At 45.7% G+C, this 17,285-nt stretch overlaps 1 long non-coding RNA gene across 1 annotated transcript; it reads right to left on the reverse strand.

The window, feature by feature from the left end:
* Nucleotides 1–3,806: 3,806 nt before the first annotated feature.
* LOC118629399 lies at nt 3,807–5,389 on the reverse strand. The gene is made up of 3 exons (XR_004959471.1): nt 5,341–5,389; nt 4,242–4,378; nt 3,807–3,942 (listed from the first exon to the last, which is right to left on the reverse strand). It is a non-coding gene; the product is annotated as an uncharacterized LOC118629399 (long non-coding RNA).
* Between the last annotated feature and the right edge of the window lie 11,896 nt (nt 5,390–17,285).

Genomic DNA, 17,285 nt, shown 5'->3' on the forward strand with positions numbered 1-17,285 from the left:
TTTAACCCTGAAAGGTTGAGCGCCATCTAGTCCAACTCCATCCTTTTATCATTTTTATTTTAGAAGCAAGAAAAGAGGACCCAGAGAGAGATCACATGAGGTAGATAAGGAAGAGGTAATTAGTGCCATTTTTCTGTTGGATGAGGAAGCACAGAGAGTTCAAATGACTTGCCTAGGAGCCCTTAAGAAACATTTCAAATTTAGGAATGCAACATACCAATACCCTAGTAAGCTTGAAACAGTATCTTAATGTTATAATCAAATATCCATATGTCTGTGTCACCCTAAGAGGGATAAAGACTTTGGGATTTCAGAAATATGCTCAAGAATTTGAGGACCTGTATCCAAGTACTGATTACAGAAAGAATTCAAATTTTAATTTCCAATGAAAGTAGTTTTGGTATTTGATACCTGGTCTTGACAATCCAATATTGATTGCTATCAGATCAGAATGCCATGATCCAGATGTTAACTGCTGCATTTTGGATAATAAATGGCTGGGAAAGTAAAAGTCAATGCTGGGGTGAGGACCTCCTGGTGACAGGTGACAGTAACCTGTCAACCTATCAACCACAAAGGAGGCATCTCAAAATTCAGCCAGACAACATAAATCCAGATAAGATTTAAAACAAAGTCTTTTTTCTTGGGTTAAGGATTTAAGCCCTTATCTAATAAATCAGAAATACATCTCTTTTGTAAACATCTGTTAGCAAGAGGTATAGAATGCCACTCATTGAAACATTGTCATTCTACTTATTTAAGGAAACAGCAAAGAACACAAAATTATTTGATCCAGGGGGTCTTTCCAGTTTAATTACAGAGTTAAATTATTTAGAAAATTTGAAAGCTCTAACAATTAGAAAAAAAGTAAAGTATCTATACCAATCAAATTATAGAGCTATTTAAATATATTTATGAAGCACTTAACATCATGGAGATATGGATCTAGTCATATCAAATAAAAACATCAGGCACAGTATGACAGGTACAGAATAAACAACTAGTTAAATCCACACACCCAGGAACTCTACATTGAATTCTACATACCAAAGAGTCAATCTTGCTGTATGTCATGGATTTTTTCCCCAGTTTTTCTACCTAAATTTATATAAGACAAATGCTTCCCTTTTTTGTGGAACTGAAGCTATCCTGGCCTGCATCCATAGCAACAGAGATGGGCCCCACGTGGCCGCTGCCTTCCTAAGGGACCTCGCCCCCTACGAATGTTTACAAAGCCAGGGACATTTGCAGTGGAATTCTCAGGCCTGGATCTGCAGACTCCATTCTTTCACAGTTAAAGGAGAAGACCTTGATTACTACCACTAAACAGGAGGTCAAGACAGATTGCAGCTTAACAGTGTTCAAGTCAAGTTTGTTATAAAGCATCTCAGACGGCAAAATGCTGTTGGTTGTTTTGAAATTTAGAAAAAACAAGCTGGTGCGTCTACTCAATGAGACATTCTACATCTATATGCTCATAAGAAAGCATTCTCTCTGGAGAAATTTGTACTATATAGAGAATGGTAAGTATTTCTCCATGTAACATACAAAAACTGGCTTAACCATGTTAACAGAGAACTGCGCAAGGCTAATATATTTTAATGACGGGTCTGAGAGGTTGCAGAAATGGATTTTTCCCTAAAGTGTTGAATTTCAATAGCAACAAGGTAGCAAGCACGTGTGCCTTTGCATGATGTGGATAGAATTCCTGAGAGTGCAGGCCTCCGTCGTCCTTAGCACCCTGGAAGGCGTCATTCCTACCACCACCGCAGCCCAGATGGCCCAGAGACCAAGGCTGTCCGCCAGGTTCTGCTCACGCAGCCCAGCAAGCTTGCCAGGTTTCCGCAACATCTGTCCTTCCGGGGCCCCAGGTAAGCTGCCAGCCCAACCACCCCACACTGACCATTAAAACTAATGAAAAAGCTCTCAGTCTACAACCACAAACTGGATATCATTCAACAATTTCATTTTTTTTAAAATAGTAACCTTTTATTCCGGATTTATTGAGAAGTAGTAACACACGCACATGACTACAGGAGTTAAAGCTGTTGAGCCTGATGGTTTGATGACCATGTATTGTGGGATGATGACCACGTGAGATTCAGCCGCCATCTCTCTTCACATGTACATACCAAAAGAAAGCAAGAAGAGAATAAAGGGAAAATGTTTTCTCCTGTGAGGAGGTCTCTTAGGATTTATGAACGACTTTCTCATGCACTGTACAGAGTGGCAGTTACAGTCACTGTGCTGTCATTACGTCCCACAGCCTGACTGTCTGACACCTGGAAGTCCTACCTCTGACCACCTTCCCCCACTCCCTGTCCCCACCTGCTCCTTGGTAACCACACATCTCATTTCTGATGCTCTGAGTTCCGTGGTTTGTTTGTTGGATTCCACACACAGATCCCACAGTACTTGTCTTGCTCTGCTGACTTATTTCATTGAGCATATGCCTGTAGGGTCCATCCTTGCTGTCGCAAATGGTAGGGTTCCCCATTTCTATGGCTGCGTCGTGCCAGGTTCATTCTGGCTTCGCTCTCGGAGAGAGAGCTGCTATGTGCTCACACCTGCTCTTCACAGGAGTGTGCGGGGCCCAGAGCTGACCGATGAAATCAGGGACATGCAGGTGATGACCTGCTGGAGGAGGAGCCACAGGCCGCACACCTGGGTCCCCTGCAGCTCCCTCTGCACCCAGCTCCCACTTTGTAGATGTGAAAACCCCGGGGTTGTCTTCACTGAAGGCGCAGTTTGAATTCACTCACACAGAGAAAGCAGAGCCACAAGATTTATTACTCACAGATGCAGGATTGGGGAAGGGGAGGGGGAGGAGCACACCCTGCTAAGAGGGGCGGCCCTCCATCCCAGGTCACAAGAGGACAGGATATGGGGAGCAGGGGAGTAAGTACCTATTGTTTCTAAGGAGGTTGGTGATGCACATTAACTTTTCTAGGGCTCAACTTTAAATGGTTATTTTACAAGTGGCTTCTGAAAAATCAGAGCGGGAACGTGGGGTGGGAGTCCTAGTGTTGGGTCCTTATCTCAGATCTGGACTCGGGGTGTGAACAGGGCTGTCCTGCTGTCAGTTCATAGGCAGCAGGTCCAATGAGCTGACTCCTCATCATGGGAGTCCAGTGCCTTCCTCTTCCGAATCCACAGACCAGGGGATCTCCGTACCCATACTTTTTCCTGTTTGTGTTCCTGGTTCTGCGATCCATACATCTGCTGCCTGAAATTTTACGGTGGTTTTCAAAGAAAAGGAAATAGGATATTGTAATGAAATATAATTACTTTGGAAAAGTAAGGAGAGAACATAAATATTAAGCATTCAGGCCACACTCACCATGTTACTGAACTCGCTGTTTTCTGGTTCCGAGGGCTGTGCGTTGCTTCCTCCCAAGATTTCATTTCCGATTATTGAGGCTATGTCCAGTATGTTGTCTGGTCTTGTGATTTTTCCAAGAATGTGCTTTCCAAACCCTTTGACAGTTTTCCCCAACTTTGCTTTCCGGGTTATACGCTTAATCTAAAGAGAAACATATAGTCTGTGATCTTTATTTTTATGTAACACCAACTCAGCTTCACCAAGAGGATTTGCAGACAGAGAGGAAGGGAACCACTGATCACCAGCACCCACTCCTTAGGGACGTGTGTCCTATTGTGTCAGTAACAGGTGCCATGAAGTGACCTCATGGGAAGAGCCGATCTCTGGAAGCTACTCTCTGCTCTAACCCCCAACTGCATGGACACTGCTCCTCAGGGTCCCTCCGGACAGTTTCAGGGGTTACCAACCGCGTTAAATAGTCCTCTGGATGTTTTAAGCCGCAGTTTTATGTCACCACAGGGAGCCCTGAAGTCCTTTTGTTCTTCAATTGGTTCCTGATTGTCCTTTTCAAGCACGATGGGGCTATTCTCTGCCCCGACATTATTGATCACATCTTCAACCTAGAGGCAAACATATACCCTGCCATTTTTATTTGTATTTAATCCACCTCACCTTCACTAAGTGTATTTGCAGCCAGAGAAGAAGAGAAACCACCAGCAGGGAGGCTTTATACTTCTGAAGCTCTTCTCCAGCTGTTCTCCCACACACAAGGGAGGTCTGCCCCTTGGGTCAGTAGCGGGGGCCATGAAGTCATGGCCTTGGGAACAACCCGTCTCAAGAGGCAACTGTCTGCTCTAAACCCCCCACAGCACGGACCGCTCTCTGCAGGGCCCTCTGCACAGTTTCACGTGTTACCAACCGTGTCCAGGACGTTCCCGGGGGCTGCCGTCCTCTGAGTTGGTTGAGCCTCTGAACTGTGATCTGTCGTGGGAGCAGCGGAGGCTATTCCCAAGCACAGGAGAGTCAGCAAGATTGAAGGACTCATGTTCCAAAAACCTAGGAAGGAAAAATAAATGAGTCTCTGATTAGACCAATCCTTCTAAAAACCATCGAACTTTCTTGTGAAGAGTGTGGGTGGGATAAAAAGAGTGAATTCTCCCTCCCAAGTACCTATACAAGGACAGTGGAGGAAGCATAAGGACGTGGGTGGGAACATCAGTCCAAGGGGAGGTATTTGGTTCAGTCCCGGAAGTGACAGGCAGCCAGGGAAGGACTCTGGTTGGAAGCAGCGACGGGCAATGGTCATTTAGGTTTGGAGAAGGGTGTGAGGGTAGCTCATGAGTCAGGATCTTGAGTCTACAACTGGGAATAAATAAAAAGGTTGTTCCAGGTACTTAGCAAGAGTACCAAGGTGACCCAGGAAAACCCCACTAATGAGGACCCATGATCCCCGTTAGGGACAGAGATCCCAGGTGTTAGGTGGCCACTTGACACTTTTCCTCTTGACTCTTGTATGGCAGGGTGAGCTATGCCTTCACACCTCCTCTTCTTGGAGTGGAATCTTTCTGAAAGGGCCTCCCAGGGGCAGAGGGGCAGGAGCAGCCAGGGCTCAGCTGCCCCCACACTGGCCTCTGCCAGGCGTTCTCACACCCCTCCCCCAACCCAGGAAGTGTTCACCTGGCACGATGGAGCAGAAACACCCCCCATTGCCACTACTTCCTGCACCCTGACAGGGCCAGGCTCTTCTCAGCTCAGATCACTGACCAGGGACAAGGGACATTTGCATAGTGGGCAGGACAGTGGGAGCCCAGCCCAGTTCCCTGCCCACCGCACATCCTGCCTCTTCCACAAGATGCTGAAACAGCTCAGGCAGCAGTGGGCCCAGCAGCCCTGGGCTGTGGTCAGGCTGCTGCGTCCTGCCCAGCCAGGCCATGGGACTATGCCTCTTGGAGTCCTAGGTTCCTGGCCCCCCAGACTGGTGGACAGATGGTTCCTGGGGTGGCCTGGTGGGGTCTCACCTGAGGTGGATACAGCTGTGCAGGTGTAGTCAGCAGTTGCAGATCCAGGGGTTTCTGATGCATGGTTGTGGCCCCAAGCCCACCCATTTATGGCTAGGAGCAGCCTGCCCCGCCCCGCCTCCATCTCTTACTCACTTCTCATTGGTTATGCTTGCCTGTGGGCGGGGCCTCTGAGTGCGGGAGATCCAGGTGGGAGACAAGCTCAGCAGTTTCAAACTTGTCCCTGGGCAGATCCTCCCTGTCTAGTGACACCTGGGAGTGACTAGCCAGGAGGAATCCGGACAGCTCTGACGAGGGTCCCAGGGAAGCACTGGAATCCACATGAACCAATTACCCCAAATTCATGCCCTTGGGGGTTAGTTCAGGAAAAGGAGTTTACAGGACCCCTAAGTGGTATTTCAGCATAAGCATGCCTTTCTTTTTATCCCAGAGTTTTGGTTAAAATCTCAGGAGGATGAAGAACAGTTTAATCTAGTTTAGTGGGTCCTGTTTTTTCCTGCGACGTAGAAGGAGAGGGGTGGAAGGAGGCAGAGCCGCGGGCAGACGGGCTCCCTGTTCCCGGGGGCCGCAGCTGCTGGGAGGAATCTGAGGGGAAGGACGGCGCCCACCGCACCGACACGATGGTCGATGGTCGAGGCCCAGGTCCCTGCAGGGAAAGGGGGCGGACTGGCAGGGAGCCCGGGGAAGGCTGGCGTTTGGAGCTCTCCTTTCCTGTCTTCCCAGGTCGGGAGTGTCTCCATCACAGCCTTCCTCGAAATCCACAGAAAGCGGTCATTTATAGAAAAATGTGCCTTAAGAGGTTTTATAGTTTTTGTTTTTATGCTCAAGTCTTTGATCTATTTTGTGTTAATTGTTGCATTGGTTTAAGGTAACAGTCCGATTTTATAATTTTGCACGTGGATATTTTATTTTCCAAGCATCATTTGTTGAATAGATCATCCTTTCCCCATTGAATAACCCTGGCCACCCCTTACACTTTTTAAAAATCAACTCACTTTTATTTAAAATCATTGAGGTGATAGAGGCTCTTTTCTCTCAAACACTAGAAACTGAGTCTCTCAGGTTATTAAAGGTTTGTTGTATTCTAAGTCAATAAAGGTGTATTTTTTTAATACTCCATGCAGTTCGACCCAATCCGGTATGTGAGCACGTGTTTTCATACACGGTTTTAGAGTTGCCCTGGGGTCACGGAGCGATCAGACTCCACAGGGCGGAGAACCTGTGATGCAGGAAAGTCTGCCCTTCGGCAATAGCCTCTTGGGAGGCTGTGCGGCAGGTGCAGCTCCAAAGAATGGCATCGCCTTAGGTAAGGAGGAAATCCCAGACCATGTTCCACAGTGACTGCTCTCTTTTACTTTCTCGTCAGCACATCTGAGAGTTCTGATGTGTGCACATCCTCTCTAATCCAATGTATTGTCCATTTTTAAATCGTGCCCATACTAATAGGTAGGAGCAGTATCTCATTTTGAATTTGACTGGCATTTCCCTGACGAATGATGATGTCGATTGCCTTCTCAAGTGCTTATGGATATGCGCATACACTCTATAGGGAAATCTATTCAAATCATTTTAAAACTGGATTATTTGTTCTTTTATTGTTGAGTTGTGAGGGTTCTGTACATATCCTGGATAGTCTATATTTAGGAGACATGTGATTTGCAAATATTTTTACTCTGCAGTTGCATTTCTCTCTTAGTTGTGTTTTCTTTTTATTTTTTTTTTTTTTATTTTTTTTTTTATCCTCACCCGAGGACATTTTTCGATATTTTGTTCAGATAGAGTGGGAGGGAGAGAGAGAGAAACATCGACGTGAAAGTGACACATCGAGTGGTTGCCACCCACACGACCCAACCAGGGCCGGGGACAAACTGCAACCAAGGTACGCGCCCTTAGCGGGAACCGAACCCAGGTCTCTCCGGACCGCAGGCCGACGCTCTAACCGCTGAGCCAAACCGGCCAGGGCGTGTTTTCTTTTTAAATTGTGGTGAACGAAACATAACATAAATTGCATTTTTAACCGTTGTAGGTGTGCAGTTCAGTGGCATTAGGTACACTCGCACTGTGTGCAGCCTTCCCCACCATCCAGCACCAGAACTCTTCTCTTCGTGCCGATATGAAAATATGTACCCCTTAAATAAAGGTCTCCACTTCCCACCAACCTCTGGCACCCTTCATTCCACTTCCTGTGAATATGACAAAACCAGTGGATTGTATATGTGTATATGGGGAACTTTCTCATATGTGAATTATACCAACTTAAAAAATAAAAAGGAGAATATATGAAAGGCAGTAGACATGTCTGATGTCTCATAGCATTGCTCTAGCCTAGCGGGCTGACTAGCAATTGTCTACCCCTCTCCCAAGGTAGCCCTCCAGGGAAATCCAATAGAAAGAGACATTTGTGGAGAAACAGTAAAAACAAGCATGGAGCAAAGACCCGTGTTAACCAAATGTCTCACCTGGTGAGCCCAATACACCAGATTGTTGGTGTGTTTACCACTGGCATTGCACCCACAGGCACAGAACCTTTCGCCGCAGACAGTGGAGAATTGCCACCTTAGCGGGGATAGGTTGACCATTTCGCCCAGTTGATGAAAAGGGAAAATTGAGGACTTGTCTGAACTTTCTGAGGATGAAAGTTGTTTCTGTGCATCTAGGTCAACATGTCTTTGCAATAAGCCGTAACCAACCTCAAGAGAGCACCTGGTCTTGTTTACTATCCTGTAGGCAAATCCCAGCCTTGATTTCTCCCACCTTCCTGTAACCTCCTTTACATTCCCTTTTTAATATTCAGATGCATCAAAGAGGCTGCAGAATTGTTTTTATTGGGAACATTTGAGATGTTGCTCCCTGGTATATGTTGCCAGTTTGGCTCATATAAACTCTTACAAAAATTTCCTACAGGTTTGCATTTTTCTTAGGTTGACATTTTATTTCTTTTTAATTGTTTTGCTTTTCCTTTTGGGTAGGAGAAGCAATGACAATCAATTATGGTTTCTATTCTTGCTCATTGTTTTAATTGAACTGGAAGTGAACATTGATAAATGTTGCCAGAAAATCTCAACGCTTCGATTTTAAAACCATTAATGCAATGTCTGCATTAAAATAATCAGTGGGCCTGGTCGGTGTAGCTCAGTGGATTGATCATCATCCCATGGACTGAGAGGTCCCTGTTCATTTCTCAGTCAGGGCACATGCCCGGGATTCAGGCTCGATCCCCAGTAGGGGGTGTGCAGGAGGCAGCCAATCAATGTTTCTATTTCTCTCTCCTTCCTCTCTCTCTAAAAAATTAATTCATTTTTAAAATAATAAAAAATAAAATAATTAGTGGGAAAATAACAAACAAATTGAAACTTTTTTTTTAACCTCTTGGTTTCAAGGTTTTACCACACACTTGCAAAGTCATCTCTCGCAGGCATAAATTTGGGGCAAAAAAAAAAAACCCACAAAAACTATCTTCTCCAAGCTTTGGTTTTATTCACTTTAAGTGTGGTTAATACCAATGACCTCACAAGTTTGGGTTAAAAATTAAGTTAGGGCCCTGGCCAGTTTGGCTCAGCGGTTGGAGTGTCGGCCTATGGTCCAGAGAGACCCAGGTTCAGTTCCCGCTAAGGGCATGTACCTCTGGTGCAGTTTGTCCCCGGCCCTGGTTGGGTTGTGCGGGTGGCAGCCACTCGATGTGTCCCTTTTGCGCCGATGTTTCTCTCTCTCTCTCTCTACCCCTCCCACTCTATCTGAACAAAAAGTGGAAAAATGTCCTTGGGTAAGGATTAAAAAAAATAATAATAAGTTAGGAAATGTTGTAACATGTCAGCGAGATAACCAGAGACGCACAGCTGAATTGTAAAGGAGCGCTTCATCGCACTGGCAGGCTGAAGGAGGACTCTCCCCAAATCGACAGCCCCAAGCCCTCTTTGTTGCCCACTTATATGGACACTACAGAAAAAACTACATTCTTGATGCCGTTTTTGGCACCGTCAAGCGGGGGAACTGTTAGAAGGGGTATGAGAACAGCTGATAGAGGTCAGGGCAGCCATTAATCTCTTTTTTCTCATGGTTCCTCAGTTTCCCAAGGCCTTCATTAACCCCTTATCTTTATAGCTTTCTTTGGGTTTCTCAAGGCCCTTAAGTTTACAAAAAAGAAACTGCCAGGGTGTGTACGTGCAGTAACTGAGGGTCAGAATGGAGTTATTACATCCCCACTGGTTTTATGTACAAGTCAAATCATTGACCTTTTTTTTATATTAAGGATATTAACTCTGTCCCTGTATTATTCCCAAGTTATTGGCATAGAAACAGCAAGTTTCGCCTAGTGCCACACAGCGTCCTCCCTGCTTGAGGAGAAGGAGATCTAAACCTCGCCTGTTTTGTATTGCTGGAGGTTATACTTAGGTGGGAGGATGCAAGTCCCTTGCCCTTGGATATCCCCCAAAGTTAACTTAGGCTGGTCGCATGTACAGTTGTCAGCATTTGGGGTCTGGGAAATTGGCTCAGAGAGACCTAGCCCTATATAATAAGGTGGCCTCGAATTTAGACATAACGAGCAGTCAGCCCCTGTGACCTTCCTGTGGCCCAATAAAGGTCTAGCGGACTACTGAGATTAATCTGAATGGGGTCAGATTTTCCTATAGAGAACCCTTGGGCTTGGTTAACCTTCTAAAATCTATATGAGGGTCCCTGCTTCTCAGATAACCCTTAGTAGTATATATAGTTTCACAACCCCAAGATGGATAAAATTATTCATTTGCATTCAAGCAATCTGTGGTGACTGTACCGCTCCCTGGGCATATATAGATTCCTACCTCTTGTAGTCCCCCTTCCCCCGTAGCTGTCCCATAACCCCAGGGTAGGGGCCCTTCTATATGACATCAATCTTCAGTAATACTATCTGTGCCTATGGTGCCTCTCATGAGATCACATAGATCGAGATTGAAAACAGGTTTTTCTATCCCTTTTGTGGTGACATTTCTTTTAAAGTTGTTGTTTTTTTTTTTATCCTCACCTGAGGACTCCCTTCCATTTTTTTATTTAGATAGAGTGGGAGGGAGAGAGAAGAAGAGAGAGAGAAACGTCGATGTGAACGGGACACATTGAGTGGCTGCCACCCATGGAACCCAACTAGGACCAGAACAAACTGCAACCGAAATACGTGCCCTTAGCAGGAACCGAACCCAAGTCTCTCTGGACCGCAAGTCGATGCTCCAACCACTGAGCCAAACCGGCCAGGGCGTGGTGACATTTCTTAAGACCTCCCCCAATATCCCATTTCTAAGTTCCCAGATCTATAAATATTCCCCTGTACAATCATAATCAGAGAAGTTAGAGTCCCAATAAACACAAGAGTCTCATTTTTAAGGGAGCTGCAGAGGCCTGGATGGTCCATTCTGCTTTTTCCGCCTTCAGTCGGGAATGGTGCAACCAGGTCGGGGTGCCGTTGACCTTGACAGCCCTTGGTGTAGGCAGGATGACAGTGTATGATCCCTCTCAGGCTGGAGTTAGTCCCTGGGTGGTGAATTTTTTTACCACACCGAGTGCCCGGGCTGGAAGGGGTACACAGGGTCCGAGGTGGGCACAGGCAGGGCATCGCAGATGTGCTTATGGATGACCTTCTGGGCGGACTGCAGGGCCTGCAAGAACTGTAAGAGCGCGAGGGGGAACAGAGTGGTCCAGTTTTCACTGGTTTCTAAAGTAAATTTGGTTAAAATTTCCTTTAAGGCAGCTTCCAATTTATATTTAACCCCTTAGAGATATCCTGTGATATCTCTGCTATAAAGGCGGGGCTATTGTCTGATCCAAGGGTCAGGGGCAGCCTGAACCTGTTACTCTCTTTACTGCATCCCAGACTGTTATCCGTTATCGGGGCAAGCTCTCCCTCTCTGTGTCCTGCTTTCTTCCCTTCTTGAGCATTCCTCCAATGTCCTGTCTTCCTGTACTATGTATGTCCCTTTCTTTTATCCTTCCTTATCTTTTTACTTCCTCTGCATAATCCTTCTCTTTTTATTTCTTCTCCCTCCACAATCCTTCTTCAGCTTGCTGACAGACCCTCTGGACTGTTCTAGTCCCTCCCCTGCCATGAACCTGAGAGCTTGTCCAGTCCACCTGCTGTCTGCACACCCCCAGCCTTCCTTCTCCCCCTCCCGACTCAGACCACACATGCCTGCTTCCCTAATGTCTTAGGGGATTCCCAGGAGAGGAGAGGCTGTGCTGCGTCCGGCCCCCTCACTCTCATCTAAAAAGACCAGTCACCCAGAATCTACCTCCAGAGGCTTTTTACCAGGTCTCCGTAAATCTTTTGGGGACATCTCGGCATCTCCCAGCTGCTCATTGGAAACTCAAGTAGGATCTTCAGGGCCCTGGAACTTAGGGGGTGCCTCCCCTCAGATCTCTAGGGGTCTGGCAGCCCGATGGAGAGAGGCTGCCCATTCTGGGCATCTAGCCCTTGGTGTCACAAAAAGCCAGGGATCTCTCTGGGGCCTCCAAATGTTGTCATGTCAGTGAGATAACCAGAGACGCACAGCCAAATTGTAAAGGAGCACTTTATTGCACCGGCGGGCTGAAGGGGGCTCTCCCCAAATAGACAGCAGCCCCAAGCCTTCTTTGTGGCCCGCTTATATAGACACAGACTACAGAGAAAAAAACTACATTCTTGATGCCGCTTTTGGCACTGTTAAGGGGGGAGACTGTAAACAGGGGGAGAGAGCAGCTGTCAGAGGTCAGGGCGACCATTAATCTCCTTTTGCTCATGGTTCCTCTGAGTTTCCCAAGACCATCATTAATCCCTGTCTTTACAGTTTTCTTTGGGTTTCTCAAGGCCCTTATGTTTACAAAAAAGAAACTGCCAGGGTGTGTACGTGCAGTAACTGAGGGTCAGAATGGAGTTACTACAGTAACACAAGTGTTAGTAAAACCAACCATCTCCAGAATTTCTCCCTTGAAAATGAACATGTCCTTGAGTAAATGACATTTAATCCAAAGGCACACTAACACTGCAGTGACTACTGTTGCCATAAAGCATTGGCTTTGGATCATGCTTATTGTATACATGTACCACATCTTCTGTATCAATGTATCTATCAATGGACACTTGGGTTGCTTCCATATCTTAGCTATAATAAATGGTGCAGCAATGCACATAGAGGCCTATGTACTTTTTAAATTAGTGTTGTGGATAAAATAACAGTTTTTTGATTCATTTATTGATTCATGAACAATTAAGTTGTTACCATACCTTGATTATCTCATTACACACACACACACACACACACACACACACACACAGTATGAAAATGCTCAGTCATTAGAAAAAGAAATCTTGCAGTTGGCTACAACATGGACAGACCTTGATGGTATTACTCTCAGTGAAATAAGTTTGACTAAGAAAATTAAATATCATATGGTGTCTCTAATACAAGAATATTTCAAATAAAACAAGTCAAATCAAAACAAACAAAAAACAAGCTAATAGATATAAGGACAGATTGGTGGTTGCCAGAGGCTGCAACGAGAGAAATTGATGGACTTCAAAATGTAAAAAAATTAATGAATTAAGTTAAATTTTAAAAAGCCTGAGGTGAAAAAACAAAATAAAAACTGTTGTCTCTTTCCTCCATCTTATCACCTGTTCTCCTTTATTCTCAATATCAACCTTAGCCCGGGGCAGAGAATTTAGTATCTCAAAATCTGCAAGTAAAACAATAGAATAGAATTTAAAAAATTTTCAATTACTTGCATACAGAAAGGGCCTTTCCAACCAATTTTCCTTTCTTCCCTCTGCTTCCAGATGTGCTGGACACAGAGAAGTTTCTCTGTAGAAGTAGTTTTCCTGCTGAGCTCAGCGAAGGCAGCACGGAGTCATGGATGCATCCTCACCTTCTAGACTGTCTCTGCAGTTCGCTCCCTAACACAGCCTCGTTAGCAGTTATCTGGAACTCCAGATGCAATAGGTGACAGGTCCAACACCTGGTAACCAATATTTTCAAATTCTTAGCTTAGCAAGGACAGACATTTTCTTACCGCCACCTACCATATTACAGTGCAGCCAATTGTCCATTTTATTGATTTTTGTTGATAATTCCCTATTTCTAAGGTCTGGTTTCTGCATTAGACCTAACTTTTTCCTTTTTGGTGACTGAAATCTAACTCAGTAAGCTTTGAAAGAGTCTTTTGTATGTGAAATATAGTCGCTTGTCTTGAAATAGGGCTGGATTCTGCTGAAAGCTTAGTTGGTGTTCTGCTGGACTGATGAGGTCACAGGCAGGGGCCCATTCTTTTCACCAAGACAGTCTTCTTCCTTGATTTTGACTTCCTTCTCAGAGTTCTTATACCCACGTTTGGCGATTATAAACGTACATCATTCTAAGGAGGGTGTCCTGAGAGAAAGACAAAGACTCTTGGCTACTAGCATAACATGGCCTCTGGTTGCCTGACTGGGACGGGAGCTCATCCCAAGTAGGTCACTGTGGGTAGCAGATGGTTGGCAGGTCTCGTGCCGGAGGAAGGTTTGATCAGCTGCACTTGAAACACTTTCAAAGAAGAGGAGCTGATAGAAAAGAAAGAAAGAGTTCAATGGATGGCTGATGCGGCAATTGTGTGTTTAGTTTTATAAGAACTGCTTTGGCGGAAAGTGGATAAAGGTGTTTAAATTGTGCAATCTTTAGCTATAATATAAATAAATTCTGATGATGTAATGGACAACATGGTGACTATGGTTAATAATACTGTATCGTGTTTTTCAAAGTTGCTAAGACTACATTTTACAAGTTCTCATCAATAGAAAGAAATGTAACTATGTGAAGAGGTGGATACTAATTAAACAGTTTATGGTAATCATTTGTCATATTATGTATTAAATTATTATGTTTTACAACTTAAACTAATACAATATTTACATTTACATATTAATTATATCTCAATAAAATAAGGAAAAAAGGAAACTATAAGACTCTATTCCAGAATAGTGGTACTATTTTATGCTCCAACCACCAAGGGATAAGCAATCCATTTTCTCTGCATCTTCACCAACATTTGGTGTTGACACTATTTTATATTTACACCAATCTATTGGGTCTCTAGTAATACATTATTGTAGCTTCAATTTGCATTTCCCAATGTCTGATCGTGTTGAACATCTTTTCATGTGCTGATTTGCATTTGCATGTCCTCTTGGTGAACATGCGATGCGTGTGAGCTCTCCTCCTGTACACAGACAGTGCATGGGTGTCAGAAGCGCAATCGTTGTCAAACAAATGGCTGTGGTTCTGGCATGAGTTTGGTTGATGGTTCATCCAAGGCACCTGTGCTGAAAATGGCCCATTTACACTCTATGCCAATGAGTACTTGCTGTTCGAAAGGACACCTGAGAGAGAAATGTAGCAAAGAGTGTCTTCTTTTCTCTTAGCTTAATCTGGTCATGACTTTGGTGGTTACTTTGTGAGCTTCTCAGGAGTAGCATGGCCTGTGGCTGTCTCTGCAGGAAGACTGTCCCTGTACCTCTGCAGTTCCAGCTCTCCTTTGCATTAGTGATGGGACACACTGAGGCTGCACGAGAATGTGTCAGGAGGGTGTAAGACACACCCCGGACCCTGCATTACTAACAAGTCACGCGGCTTCTGTGAAGCAACAAGAGAGTTTTAAAGGCTTCATAACATCATTTAACACGATTTTCTAACAGAAGGTGCGTTGAGGCCAGGAAGGGAGTTGACCGCTCTTCCAAAAATCCAATTTTCAGATTTCATTGTCACATGTTCATTCACAGTGTATTGAATTATCTTTGGCTTTTCATGCAATGTCGTCAACATCACAGATCCACTGAGTTACCTCAGCACCTATCAGTTCACATTCTACTATAACACTTAGGGCTTTTTCATTATTTAGATACACCATTATAACGATGTGGGGAGAAGCTAAGTGAGATCATTCTTACTTTCTCTCCAAGTCTAAATCAAGTCTATAAATGGAGTTCAGATAACCTCTAGCTGTGAGGTCAGTGCCCTTTTTTCTGGGTTTCTCATGCCAGCAGGCCTCAAACACCCCCAAACCCTTGGTTTTATCCATGGCTGTATAAGACAATATTCCAAAACTCTTACTGAAAGCAAGGATCATTCACTGTTTCTCACAGGTCTGTGGTTTGGCTGCAGGATTTCTGTCTGGGTGGGGATCAGCCAGCTCTCCTCCTGCAACTCTCACCCTCCTCGGAGTGGCCACGTCACGCCCGTCGTGTGGCCACATCACGCCCGTCGTGTGGCCACGTCACACCCGTCGTGTGGCCACGTCACGCCCGTTGTGTGGCCACGCAGAGCTACAGGCAGGTGAGTAGAAGTACAGATCGCCTGGTGAGGCCCGGGCTCGGAAACTGGCACCATGTCCCTTCCACATTATTCCTCTGGACAAGGAGAGTCTCACAGCCAAACCCAAAACAACAGGGCAGGGCAGTATTACTGCCCGAGTAGGCGATGTAGAGAAAATTAATGTTTCTAAAAGGGAATCCCTCTAGAGCTGGGTTTAAAGATACATGTCCCACACAGCAAGGTGGAAATGTGTGGCACTTTATGTCAGAGTCACCTCTCATGACCCCCCCCTCACACACACACACACACACTGCATCAGGGCAGTCAGAAGATTCCACCAGGTTCAAGAAGAAAACTACATAGACCATAATTCAATGGGTGGAGTAGCAAGGTCATAGTGTTTAAAGACCACCTATAATTGGAGATCTTGATACGGTTATCTCTGGAAAAAGCAATCAGCCATAAGAATGATAAAATGGTATTTCCAAGGAACACGCTTCCCTGGCAGTCAGTGCTTTGGGGACTGCAGGGCATTCCAGGGTCCTGGGTGGTGGTGGGCACCATTTAGTATCCTGGAGACATGATTTCCTCGAAAGGAAACGAGCTCCAGTTTTCCACACTGTACCTTACTCCTGGGACACTGGGCTCTCTGCCGGCTTCCGGTGAAGCCTTGTACTCACTGACTGATGCAGTGACCAGGGCTGACGGAACACCGGCCTCCCGAGATCGTCACAAGACCAACCTATGTTTGTGTATTTTTCAGGGAGGTGAGGGGGGCCAAGCAGAGACAAGGGTGCAGATTCGGGGAGCAGATGGCCTCCTTCCAAGTGCACGAAGCTTGGGCCTGCCCAACCTCTCAGCTCCAGATGTCCTGTTCTGTACAAGAGGAACCTGTCCTGAGGGTGAGCTGCGCTCTGCATACAAGTGTCAGCACTGGCACTGGGCAGGTCCTCAGCACACACACATGCAGAAGGTGCAGAGCGCTGCGGCGCTGGGATGGTGAGGAGCAGGGACACTGGGGTTTGCTAGAGACGAGTGTTTGCTTTCACCCTCTGCAGTCGTGTGTTTAAGTCCCAACGCCAAGGTGATGGAATGAGGAAATGCTGCTTTGGGGAGTTAATTAGGTCGTGAGGTGATGCCCTGATGCATAGGGTGAGTGCCCTTATAAAAGAAACCCCAGGGAGGTTCACTTGCCTCTTCTGCCATGTGAGGATACTGAGAAAAGGTAGCAGTCTATGAACCAAGACATGGGCCCTCACTGGACTTAAGATTTGCTGGTGCCTTGATCTTGACTTGCAGGCTGCAGAGCAGTGGGGAGCAGGTTCCTGTTGTTCACAGGCCCCTCGTCCCTGTCCCCTTCACTCTGCCCCAGCAGGCAGGAGGATGAAGACAGTGTTGACGTATTGCTGACAGCGGAGTCCTGACTTCCCACAGGGATGCAAGTCTCTGTGCTGGGAGGACCGACAACCCTTCTCTGCACGTTCTCTGTGAGACAAGGCCCCACCTCAAGCCTTGTTTTGCTGGAGGAGTCGGATGGCTCCACCCCTCCACCTCACAGTCAAGGTTAGTGAAAATGCTTCTAGACAGCAAACCTTTATTTTAAGGAGCAGTGGTATTACTGGAAATCAAAAAGAAATGCTGTTTAGTGGACAAACTTTT

This window comes from Molossus molossus, unplaced genomic scaffold (genome assembly GCF_014108415.1).
Source record: "Molossus molossus isolate mMolMol1 unplaced genomic scaffold, mMolMol1.p scaffold_m16_p_14, whole genome shotgun sequence".
NCBI classification, from domain to species: Eukaryota; Metazoa; Chordata; class Mammalia; order Chiroptera; family Molossidae; genus Molossus; species Molossus molossus.